This window comes from Musa acuminata, chromosome BXJ3-8, assembly GCF_036884655.1.
Source record: "Musa acuminata AAA Group cultivar baxijiao chromosome BXJ3-8, Cavendish_Baxijiao_AAA, whole genome shotgun sequence".
NCBI lineage: Eukaryota > Viridiplantae > Streptophyta > Magnoliopsida > Zingiberales > Musaceae > Musa > Musa acuminata.
The window spans coordinates 11,883,041-11,894,135 of NC_088356.1; positions in this window are offsets into that span (position 1 = coordinate 11,883,041).

Below are 11,095 nucleotides of genomic sequence, written 5' to 3' on the forward strand. Positions count from 1 at the left end.
TTGACTATGAAGTATTTATTGAAATGATTGCTTGTGGATCCCGAGAGAGACGCTTTCTCTAACCTATTTTCTCTTTTGTAGGTCCTAAGGGACCATAAGAGATTTCGGGGAGACTGACCTTTGCAGATACACGCAAGAGTGCCGCACGACTTAGGCAAAACCAGCTAAGTATGTGACATTTGATACCAGAGTAGGACAAGCACTCATAGAAACACTTAGCATGCAAATGTGGGGGACTTAGTGGGGTTGTGTTGAAGGCAGCCAGCACACGTGACCGTTTGGGGGAAAACAGGCATGGAAATGTAGGGAAAAGGAGTCGCTCAAAAGAGCAAGCATCTGAGATTGGCATTCAGAGGAATGGCCAACCCTTCGTGCAAAAGGCACCACGAGGACAAGTAGGCTGGGAAGAATACATAGCGCACAAAGGTTGGGATGGTTGAGTTTGAGCTATGGCTCGACGTTAGCAACCATACTTGATAGTGCTCAAGGCAAGTGAGATGCTTGTTAAAGGATGAGACCGTGCAAAGTGAAATGAGTTATTTAGCGATCGAAAGAGTTATACAAAGCTCATAGAGGTGAGGAGAATTGCTAACTCGAAGAATTCGGTACTCATATAAGGGCTCATATGCGGACGATGGAATGTTCATGGCCATCCCAAGGCAACCAAAACTTAGCACTATAGAGCATTGAAACTTTCTCTTCAGCATGAGAAGGATACGTCCATAGAAGGCTGAAGTGTACAGCGAGTTCAGCATGTTGCTAGGCCTTGAGGGGTGCATCAGGGGTTGTATTGGCGAGGAGTCTCAATCTAGCAAGTGCATTAGCGGGGGCAGAACAATGCATAGTTTGTTCAGCAAGGCAGAGTAGTCTAAGGGGATGATGGTCTCCGAAACTTCTAGAGGGAAGGATGCAAAGAGAGAAGTTTCTCTAATAGGATAGATACCTTGGAGAGATAAGTCTCGGTTCTCGAAAGAGAGAATCATGTGCAATGGATTGCACATGTTGAGGAGAAGTACCTCAAGACAACAACCCCACAAAGTTCAATGGACCGAGCGAGTGGTGAGGAGTCATCACATGATCTTGTATAAGATAATGCATTAGGGGATGCATTGTGAGATCAAGGGGAGAGCGACCCAAGGCAACACAAATGAAGGCACACTTGGAGCCGAATTAGAGATCAAACTTAACAAAGGGCTGACCCGTGAAATGGTGGGCGCAAGGGTTACCATCAACTCAATGCAAATCGAGGAGCGGAGCAACTTTGGTGTAACTTGGTGAAGGACCCAAGCCACATGAAGGGAGTTGACATAGAAGATGGAACATGGAGTGGAGACACGAAGCTTTCCTTGGACAAAGGTCTAGGATATGAACTCTTACAGAGGCAAGAGCGGGATCATGTCGTTCCATGGGTCCCTCATTCTGATAGAGTGGACTCACCCTATATGGTGCCAAAGACAAAGGGAGCTTCGAGGCACATGCACCTTATCTCGAAGAAGTATTTGATGGAGGAACTAAGGTGACTCAACTTACGAAGGCGAAGTTGGATTTATAAGGCCTTAACACGGAACAAGAGGACACAGAAGTGGCTGAAGAATATACCATAGTTCTTGTCACGCCCCCTAAATTTAATTCTCATTCAGGAGGTGTGAACCTAGCTCAAAATTGATAATATTATAATTCAACAAATAATCCAAGATCCAATCACACATTTGAGACTACTAAGAAAACACTCAAGTCAAAATTCAGTTATATAATCCACAATTCATAAAACCTGTGCAGTTTATAATCATACTATCGTATCACTTAATGATTCATAAAATCCAAAGCCAACTTAACTAAACCATAACCACATCATAAATCCAAAAGCGTGGCAATCTATACAATCACAGAACCAATATATACCACAAGTTTATATCATTACACAACTTAAACTTAACATTCCCAAAATCCCGACATAAGAGGTACTTTCCAAATATTTACAAGATCCATCGATCTAGATTTGTCATTGATATTTCATTACACACAAAAGAAACATATACAACATCAACCTATCAAGTACGAAATGTTTGCCCCAAAATCTTTTAGCTTTCCACTGCCTCAACCCAATTTACATATTTTAACGAGCGATAAGTTATCCTGAAAATTTTATATAGCAACGGGGTGAGTATATAAAGCTCAGCAAGTGACTAACATATCCATAGCAAAGAGGACAGTTTTCAAACAAATAAGGTATCAAAAATACAAAGCAGAGATACAAGATAAAAACAGAGGCATGTTTTGATTGAATGTAGAATTACAATGTCATTTTGTTCGAAGCATGTTTTGTTCATATAATCGAGGAAAGGTAACTGGAGTCTATCATTGGCATAAGGAGCATATCCATGGCATATGGTATATTTCAAGGCATAACAAAGACATGTAAACATTTTGGAAACATATCAAAGAACAAAACATGAATAGAAGCTCAAATGTCACATGACGTTGCATTCATTTCATTCTTATCCAAAGCATGCATAGAAACATAGCCAAAGCCTTGGATATCATGTCAAACACACAGAAGGTGAAGTGGATCATAACATAATATGGTTCATCCATTTCTGAATGACCACCAAACATAAGTCTCCCACGTCTGGGAGCTCCATCCACCCAAGTCTGAGTGAAGTCATAGGGGGCCGACAGAGCATCGCAGGCTCTAAGAATAATTCCCTTTACCATTTCTGGTAAAGGTTCACATTTATCCCACAAATACTGGAGTATAAAAGGATAGTGAACAATATAATTGGGACATATCAAAAACACATGCGGAAACAACGTAATGCATATGCCGATACAAAACATTACGATACAAACTTGAACTTTACATAATAAATGCAGGTATATAACTAATTGAAGGACTAAAGTATATGGGAATTCAAGGCAATAATGTAAAGCTCAACTTAAGTAAGGGTTTTTGCTGAAATCGATTTCCAAAAAGAAGAAACAAGAGGAGGCAAAATTGACCAAAGCTCGATTCTAGCAGAATTTAAGAGGTAGATTTTATGAATTATTTGGATAATCAATTATGCTCCAATTTATACAAAATAGGTGGCATTCGAAAGCTGTATTAATCTATTTTCAGATAAATTAATTTTTTTATGAATTGGAGTTTGCTGCAGGGAGTTACAAATAATTTCATAGCAAAAGGTCTGAAAATATAAGCTTTATTTTACTGAGTCCATAGGGTCGATGAAAACAGATGTTTTAGTTTACAATTGTACTCCAAAAATTTAAAATCAGGCAAGAACAAAAAGCATTTTGAGTCTAGTTTCGAGTAAATCATACTTTGCATGAATCTGAGTTCTCATCAGAAAGTTATAAGTAGTTAAGCAACAATAAATCAGAAATTACAGTCCCTATTTTACAGAATCTGTAGGGTTAATTGAAACAGAAGTCTTAGTAGGCATTTAAACTCCAAATCATTCAATCTCAGTATCAAAATAAATATCTTTAAGTCTACTTTCAAATAGATTAGGCTTTGCATAAATTAGAGTTTAGTGCTAAAAGCTAGATCCAAAACAGTGCATAGAGGTCAGATTACCAAAAATTTTTAGATTCATGGCTTGTATCAAAATGAAAGAAAGGTTTGGTTCTAAGTTGAAATCTTTCGATTTATGAAGAATTAAAAGGAAAATAGAGATTAGGATTTCCTATGGGATAGGGTTAGAACACTTGCCTTAGAAGAGTTTGATTCTCAAATGTGGGGAGTTGATGCAAAACCTCAAGCAAAGCTTCCTCTTCTTCTTCTTCTTCTTCTTCTTCTTCCCTTCTCTTCTCAAACTAACGTCGGTTGCATAAACTTAAGTTTTCTTTCTTTAATCTCTCATCTAATTACTCTAATTACTTGGGTTTAGCTAATAAAAGGGTTGTAATGAGTCATGTATGCATGAAAGGGGATATGTGTCATCTTTAGAGCAAACATAAGTGACACCAACCTTAAGTTAGCTAGTGACACATGTCCACCATTTTTTTTTTCTTTAACTTAAATCTGAATCTTTCATAAATCATATCAAATTTTTAATATTCACCCAAAGATCCCTAGCCATAAACTTTTAATATAATATCATTTAATATAAAAAAAATTAAATAATCCTCATATTTACAAATGTGTATTTACTAAAATTTCAAAAATGGGGGATGTTACAGTCCTACCATTCAAATTGTCATAAAGGAAGCAGTGCACAACGGAGATTGTGCTGGTAGGAGCAGAGGCATAGGATCCAAACAATGGTGCACCAATTTCAGTGAAGTCTGTGGACTTTGGGAGCTACTATGTGATGAATATCCTAGAGTGGTGCTTCATCTAGGTGTGACCCGAGAGTGGGTGGAAAAAAGTCGATTGTCAAAGGAACAAACACAATCGAAGGTGGAAAAGGCCCTACAATGTGTTAGCAAAGGATGCTAGTCATAGGTGCCCTGTAAGTCAATCATGTGAGTGATAACACGTGTGACATGATATGCATTATTTTTTCTTACTATATTATTCGGTATTTTATCACTTTATATTGCCTGTTGCATCAATATATTGTGATGTCCATGGATTTATGCAAGGAGAATCAGATCGTGATGAGATCATAATAATGAGACCGATTCGCCTTTAAACACAGATCATAAATAATCTCAGTCATAGGTTACTCGAGAGGGACATCGAGATAACTGGATAAACTTTTGTACTATATACTCATACATATGATGGATGTGGTTGATCTCATAGCTGCTCATGTGGGGACACTAGGGATATAATGCAGGTGCTCATTGGAGAATGAGTTCATTGATTGATCCGCTCACGGAATCCTAGATGGTTAATGATGCCTTATTGTCAGATAACGATTCTGTAGTCCTAGTGGTGTATCTGGTCCTTAGACTTGAGATACAAATGATGTCTTGTATGAGTACTACACTCTTTCATACCAGACTTATAGGTATGAAGGTTCCAGATCTAGCACAGTCGATCACCGGGAATGATAGCCAACCTTACGAGGGCTATTGAGTGTCGATACAGGATAATCCGCTCTCGGTGTCATGAGAGGAATATCCCATATATTATTACTCAGGCAAATCCCTGGCCAGGGTCATACGGATTGAAAGAGAAAGAGTTCTCTGGGAGAATCCGATTAGAGCAAGACGCAAGTAGAAACTATATGGGCCTAACAGTATCATGTCTCGTGTATGGTCTTTAGGGTATTATATGGATAAGGGATTATAGATGTATAATAACTAAGGATAGATAAGCCCAATAGATTGGATTCCCCTGTATCGTCTGGGGACTGCGGCGCAGTGGCCTAGTACGTCCGTTGAGTCGAGTGAATTATTATAAAGATAATAATTCACTAAGCCAAAAGCAGTTCTAATAGGTATGACTTAAGGCTAGCTCGATTTTGAGCCTAGAGGGTCACACACATATGATTGACGTTGTGACGAGTAGAGATTCAGATATAAGATATCCACTAGAGCCCCTATCTTATTGGATATCCAATAAACCCCTAGATTATTGGATACTATGGATGAGATTAAATAAGAGCCAATGAGAGATTATTGGATAGAGATCCACTAATCTAAGAGGCTTGAGTAGTTGGATGAAGATCCAATACCCAATAGGGCAGGATCCATTAGGGTTAAGTTGACAAGGAGCCTCTATAAATAGGAGGAAACCAATAGTTCATAGGCTAGAGCTTCTCTTGGTTGTCATCTCCTATTCTTTTCTCTCTTCTCCTCCTCAGATAGCAGCCCTGGAGATTTGAGGAGCGTCGTCGCAGCCCTATTGTGTGGATTACCGCTAGAGAGGAGGACGCATGACCTCCTTTATCCTCTTCTATAGATTTGCAGGGATTCAGGGATATATGATCTCCCTAGGTAAAACATAATATTTTATATACGTATTTTTTAATTTTATGGATTTTGCGCATCAATCTTCGCACGACGAGGAACATAATTTATGAGAAATTTGGTGATTTTTGTTTTATGTTCTTTCGCTGCGTATGTGATGTCGCTCCTAGATTTCCCTACAATGGTATCAGATCTAGGTTGTTCATGCAAAAGATTGGTTTTGAATTGTGTGTGTTGTATTTTGGAAAGTTTTTGATGTCAAGATCGTTGATCCAAAGGCGAGAATGGGCAATAACCATTGCTGCCCTCGCAAAAGTGGCCAAAGGCTACTTCTAGCCTTAGCCACCTGCGTGCAGGTGGCTGGTGCCCAGCGGCGCTAGCGGGCAGGCCACCTGCATGTAGTGGCAGCGCTCGTAAGCAGGCTGTCGCGCAAATGCTCCGCCCACTTGCGAGTGAGCCGCCTATAGGGGCGGTGCTCACCCATGGGTGAGCCGCTTACAAGGGCGACACCTGCAAGGGGTGGCAGTCGCCCACAAGGGGCAATGCCGCCCTTGGGCACAACACCCACGTGCGAGCCACCCACAACGGTGCCTGCAAGGGCGCTCGCCCATAAGGGGTGACGCCACTCGCGGGCGAGCTGTCGGGGGGCAGAGGTGATGCCCCCGCCCCACCCTTCACAGTGGTTGTCGTCGGTAGGGTGGCAGCAGCTACAACACAACAAAGGAGATGGTTAGGGTTTTTTGGGAAAATGATAGTTTTGCCCCTCGAAATTTCAGAAATTTTAAATTATATCCTTTTGTCCAAATTACGAAAATACTCCTCATAATTCAAAAAATTTCCTACATGTCCCTAATTTCAAAAAAAATATTAGTTAATTAAAAGGTTTAATTAACTATTATTATTATCTAGTAGTCCTACAGAATGATATGTACATGTGATGTATGATGTGAACGGATGATCATGGACTGTGTGATGTGTGTATACTTGTGATTATTATTATTATTGGGGCCTACGAGTCACCGCTTTATTTCTTATTTATTATTGGGCCTACGTGTATATGATTAAGTTGTAACCACACAAGGTGATGCAACGGGAGCGTGAAGGCGATAGCGGGACCCACGAGGTCGAGACGGACGAACGCGACACATGGAGATGCGCCGAGATGCCAACGGAACCGACGAGGACGAGATGGATGATCATAGGGCATGAAGATGCATTGTTGCACACATAGATCTTGATGTGAGTGATTAGACCCATTGGCTTAGCCCTGATCACACTAGGTTGTGGTTCATGATCATCTGGTGTGATTGCTCATGTGATGTGTGATTCCTTATACACCCACTAGATATGTATATATATTTACATGTAATGTAGATATATATTAAATATGTATGTGTATGACACGTTATATTAGGAGACCAAATCAAAATCCCCTCTTTCGATAATATTAAGTGGTAAATATGAGGCAATTAGATTGACCCATGTGGCCTTCCATCATTATAAGTAAGGACCGATTCTCGATGTAAGTTGAATTAGTCGAATCCCTCGAGGCTCACCTATATCGCGATTCGCTATCTTGTCTACGACATAGAGATGATGTCACTAGTGACTTGAGTACATGGTATACTTGATCGAGTCCCTCAAGGGTATATCATCGAATCAGACTCATCTTATAACAATGACGTTGACTTAACCGAACATCATGGTTGGTCGAATCACTCGAGTTCATCTTTGGAAAATTTGAGGATTTTATTTTTATGTTCTTCCGCTGCGTATGAGATACCCCCCAAGATTTCCCTACACCTATATCTTGGGGATTCAGATATATGGAGATAGGTCCTAGAGGATGCTTGGCTTGTCCCAATCCAGGTACATAAACACCATTGTCTAAAGGTTTGACGTGAAAAATTTCAAGAGAGGTCTTAGGCAGATCTAGGCTTGGAGTATTGGAAAACAGTAATGTGTATCCTTAAGTAATCGCGAAGGACTAATAATCTTTTACTAGTATATGAAAGTAGTAGCCTCAGGGTTGAAGGCTACATGGACTTGAGTTTCCAGTCCGATGTCGATGATAGCAAGTCGAATTTGGGGTATGTGTACACCCTGAATGGAGGAGTAGTATGTTGAAAGAGTTTCAAGCAAGATACTACTACTAACTCGATCACAAAGGCATAGTATATTGCTACTATAGAGGCAGCAAAGGAGGGAGTCTAGATGAAGAAGTTCATCATAGACTTTGGGAGTCGTGCCAAGCAGCAAGGAGCTGATTCCCTTATATTACGATAACAACGAGGCGCTTGCTTAAATGAGGGAACCCGGGTCACATAAGAAGTGTTCCGAGGAGGTTCTAACTTATTAGAGAGATCGTGGTCCGAGGAGATGTAGCAATAAAAATAGTTCTATCTGAATATAACATCGTAGATCCATTAACAAAGCCGTTGTTTTAGATTCTATTTGAGTATCACATGGGTCTGATAGGTATCAGACACATAGATGATTGGCTTTAGGTCAAGTAGGAGATTGCTAGTCATAGGTGTCCTACAAGCCAATCATGTGAGTGATGACATATGTAACGTGATACACATTTTTTTTTACTATATTATTTGGTACTTTATCACTTTATATTGCATGTTGCATCAATATATTGTGATGTCCATGGATCTGTGCAATAGGAATCATATCGTAGTGAGATCACGATAACGAGACTCATTCGCATTTAAACACAAATCCTAAATAATCTCAGTCATAAATTGCTCAAGAGGGACATTGAGATAACCAAAAATATTGGTACACTATATATATATACATATGATGGAGGCGGTTGGTCTCATAGTTGCTCGTGTGAGGACACTAAGGATACAGTGTAGATGCTTATTAGAGAATGAGTTCATTGATTGATCCACTCACGGAATATTGAATGGTTGATAATGCTTTATTATTAGACATCGATTCTGTAGTCCCAATGGTGTATCTAGTCTTTAGACTTGAGATACGAAGGATGTCCTGTATGAGTACTCCACTCTTTGATACCGGACTTATAGGTTTGGAGGTTCTAAATCTAGCATAGTCGGTCATGGGACTAGTAGCCACTCTTACGAGAGCTATTAAGTGTCGATAAAGGATCATCCACTTTCGGTGTCATGAGAGGAATATCTCATTTATTTTTGCTCAGACAAATCTCTTGCTACAGTCATTCAGATTGAGAGAGAAATAGTTCTTCAGGAGAATCCGATTAGAGCGAGACTCGAGTAGAAACTGTATGTGCCTGATAGTACCATGCCCGATATATAGTCTTTGGGGTATTAGATAGATAAGAGACTATAGATACATAGTAACTAAGGACAGACAGGTCTAATAGATTGGATTCCCCTACATCAGCTAGGGACTACGGCGTAGTGGCATAGTACATTCGCAATCGATGAGTTAAGTGAATTGTTATGAAGATAATAATTCATTGAGCCAAAAGAAATTCTAACAAGTATGACACACGGCCAGCTCGATATTGGGCCTAGAGGGTCACACACATATGGTAGGTGTTGCGATAAGTAGAGATTCAGATATAAGATATTTGTTGGAGCCCCTATTTTATTGGATATCCAATAAGCTCATGAATTATTGGATCCTATGGATGAGATCCAATATGAGCCAATGAGAGATTATTGGATAGATATCTACTAACCGAAGAGGCTTGGATAGTTGGATGGAGATCAAATACCCAATAGGCCAGGATCCATTAGGGTTAAGTTGATAGGGGGCCTCTATAAATAAGAGGGAACCAAAGGTTCATAGGCGAGAGCTTCTCTTGGTTGTCATCTCCTATTCTCCTCTCCCTTCTCTTTCTCAAATAGCAAGCTTGAAGATTTGAGGAGCGTCGTCATAGCCCTGCTCTGTGGATCACCGCTAAAGAGGAGGACGCTTGTGATAAGACCCTAAAGTCTTATCGTAGCTCTGATACCAAATGATAAGACCCTTAAGGTCTTATTGTCGCTCTGATACCAAATGATAAGACTCTAAAGTCTTATCGTCGCTCTGATACCAAATGATAAGACCCTAAAGTCTTATCGTGGAAGAAATCAGAGAAATGAGGATGATAATGATTGCTTCGAGGGGATCGGCCCTCCTTGATCGCTTCGAGGGGATCGGCCCTCTTTGATCATTTCGAGGGGATCGACCTCCTAGGGTTTGTCCAAAAACAGAATAGTATTTTTCATAGATTACTAAAAAGAAGCAATTACATCCCTATTTATAGAGTTCCACCCAGAGTCCATCAGGACTTGAACTCTAATAATAAATAACTATTAAATAAACCTCTACTTGACTCTAACTGAATCAAACTGACTCAATAAACAACTGGACTAAATAGACTCAATAAACATTATTCAAAAGCTCAGAAAAAGGGTCCCAACAGTTCCTCCCTCTTCAAACCAGCCTTGTCCTCAAGGCTGAGCAGCATCAATCTCGGGGAGCTTGTCTTTTAGCACTTCAGTTATAGGCTATCTGCAACGCATCATAACCCGTTGATCAAGTAAGTATGGTCTCCACTTTTTGACAGTGTAAGAAATAGGTCGATCTTTCAGTGTAGTAATCGTTGCAAGAAATTCCTGGCCTTTGCTATCATAAGTTAAAATTCGTCCATCAGCTTCGAATATATCACAGCCTTCAATGTGGTGGGCTAATTGGGCTGCAACTTTCCTATCCATAAAATTATTAGTGCTATCTGTATCAATCAAAATAGTGACAGGTTGATGCTTCAAAGTTCCTCCGATTTTCATAGTTTGTGGGTTAGTGTAGCCAGCCAATGCATGCACTGTATGTGTGATGGCTTCAATATCTTCATCAGTTTTCATACCTTTATGATCGGAGTCCAACTCTTTTACTTCTGGTTCCTCTCTAATTGGCTCAATCATCAGAAGTTGCCCTTGTTTACATCGGTGCTCCATACTCCACTTTTCATCATAGTACAAACCCTTTGCTGATCTTTCCTTAAGTTCTTCTTGGGTTAGTCTTCGGGTGTCAAGGCTTTGGTTGGGAATAGATAGGGCTGGTGGCTTACTGATCATCTGGTTATTGTCACTTCTGTTTCCATGATTTTCCCTGTTGATTTTTTTCTCATGTAGATGTGCGAATGAGATCGCAGCTATCATAATGCGAGGTTGACGAGCCTTAACTTCACACCGGATCTCTGGAATAAGACCTTCAATAAATGTATCCAGAAGTTGTCGTTCTGACCAAT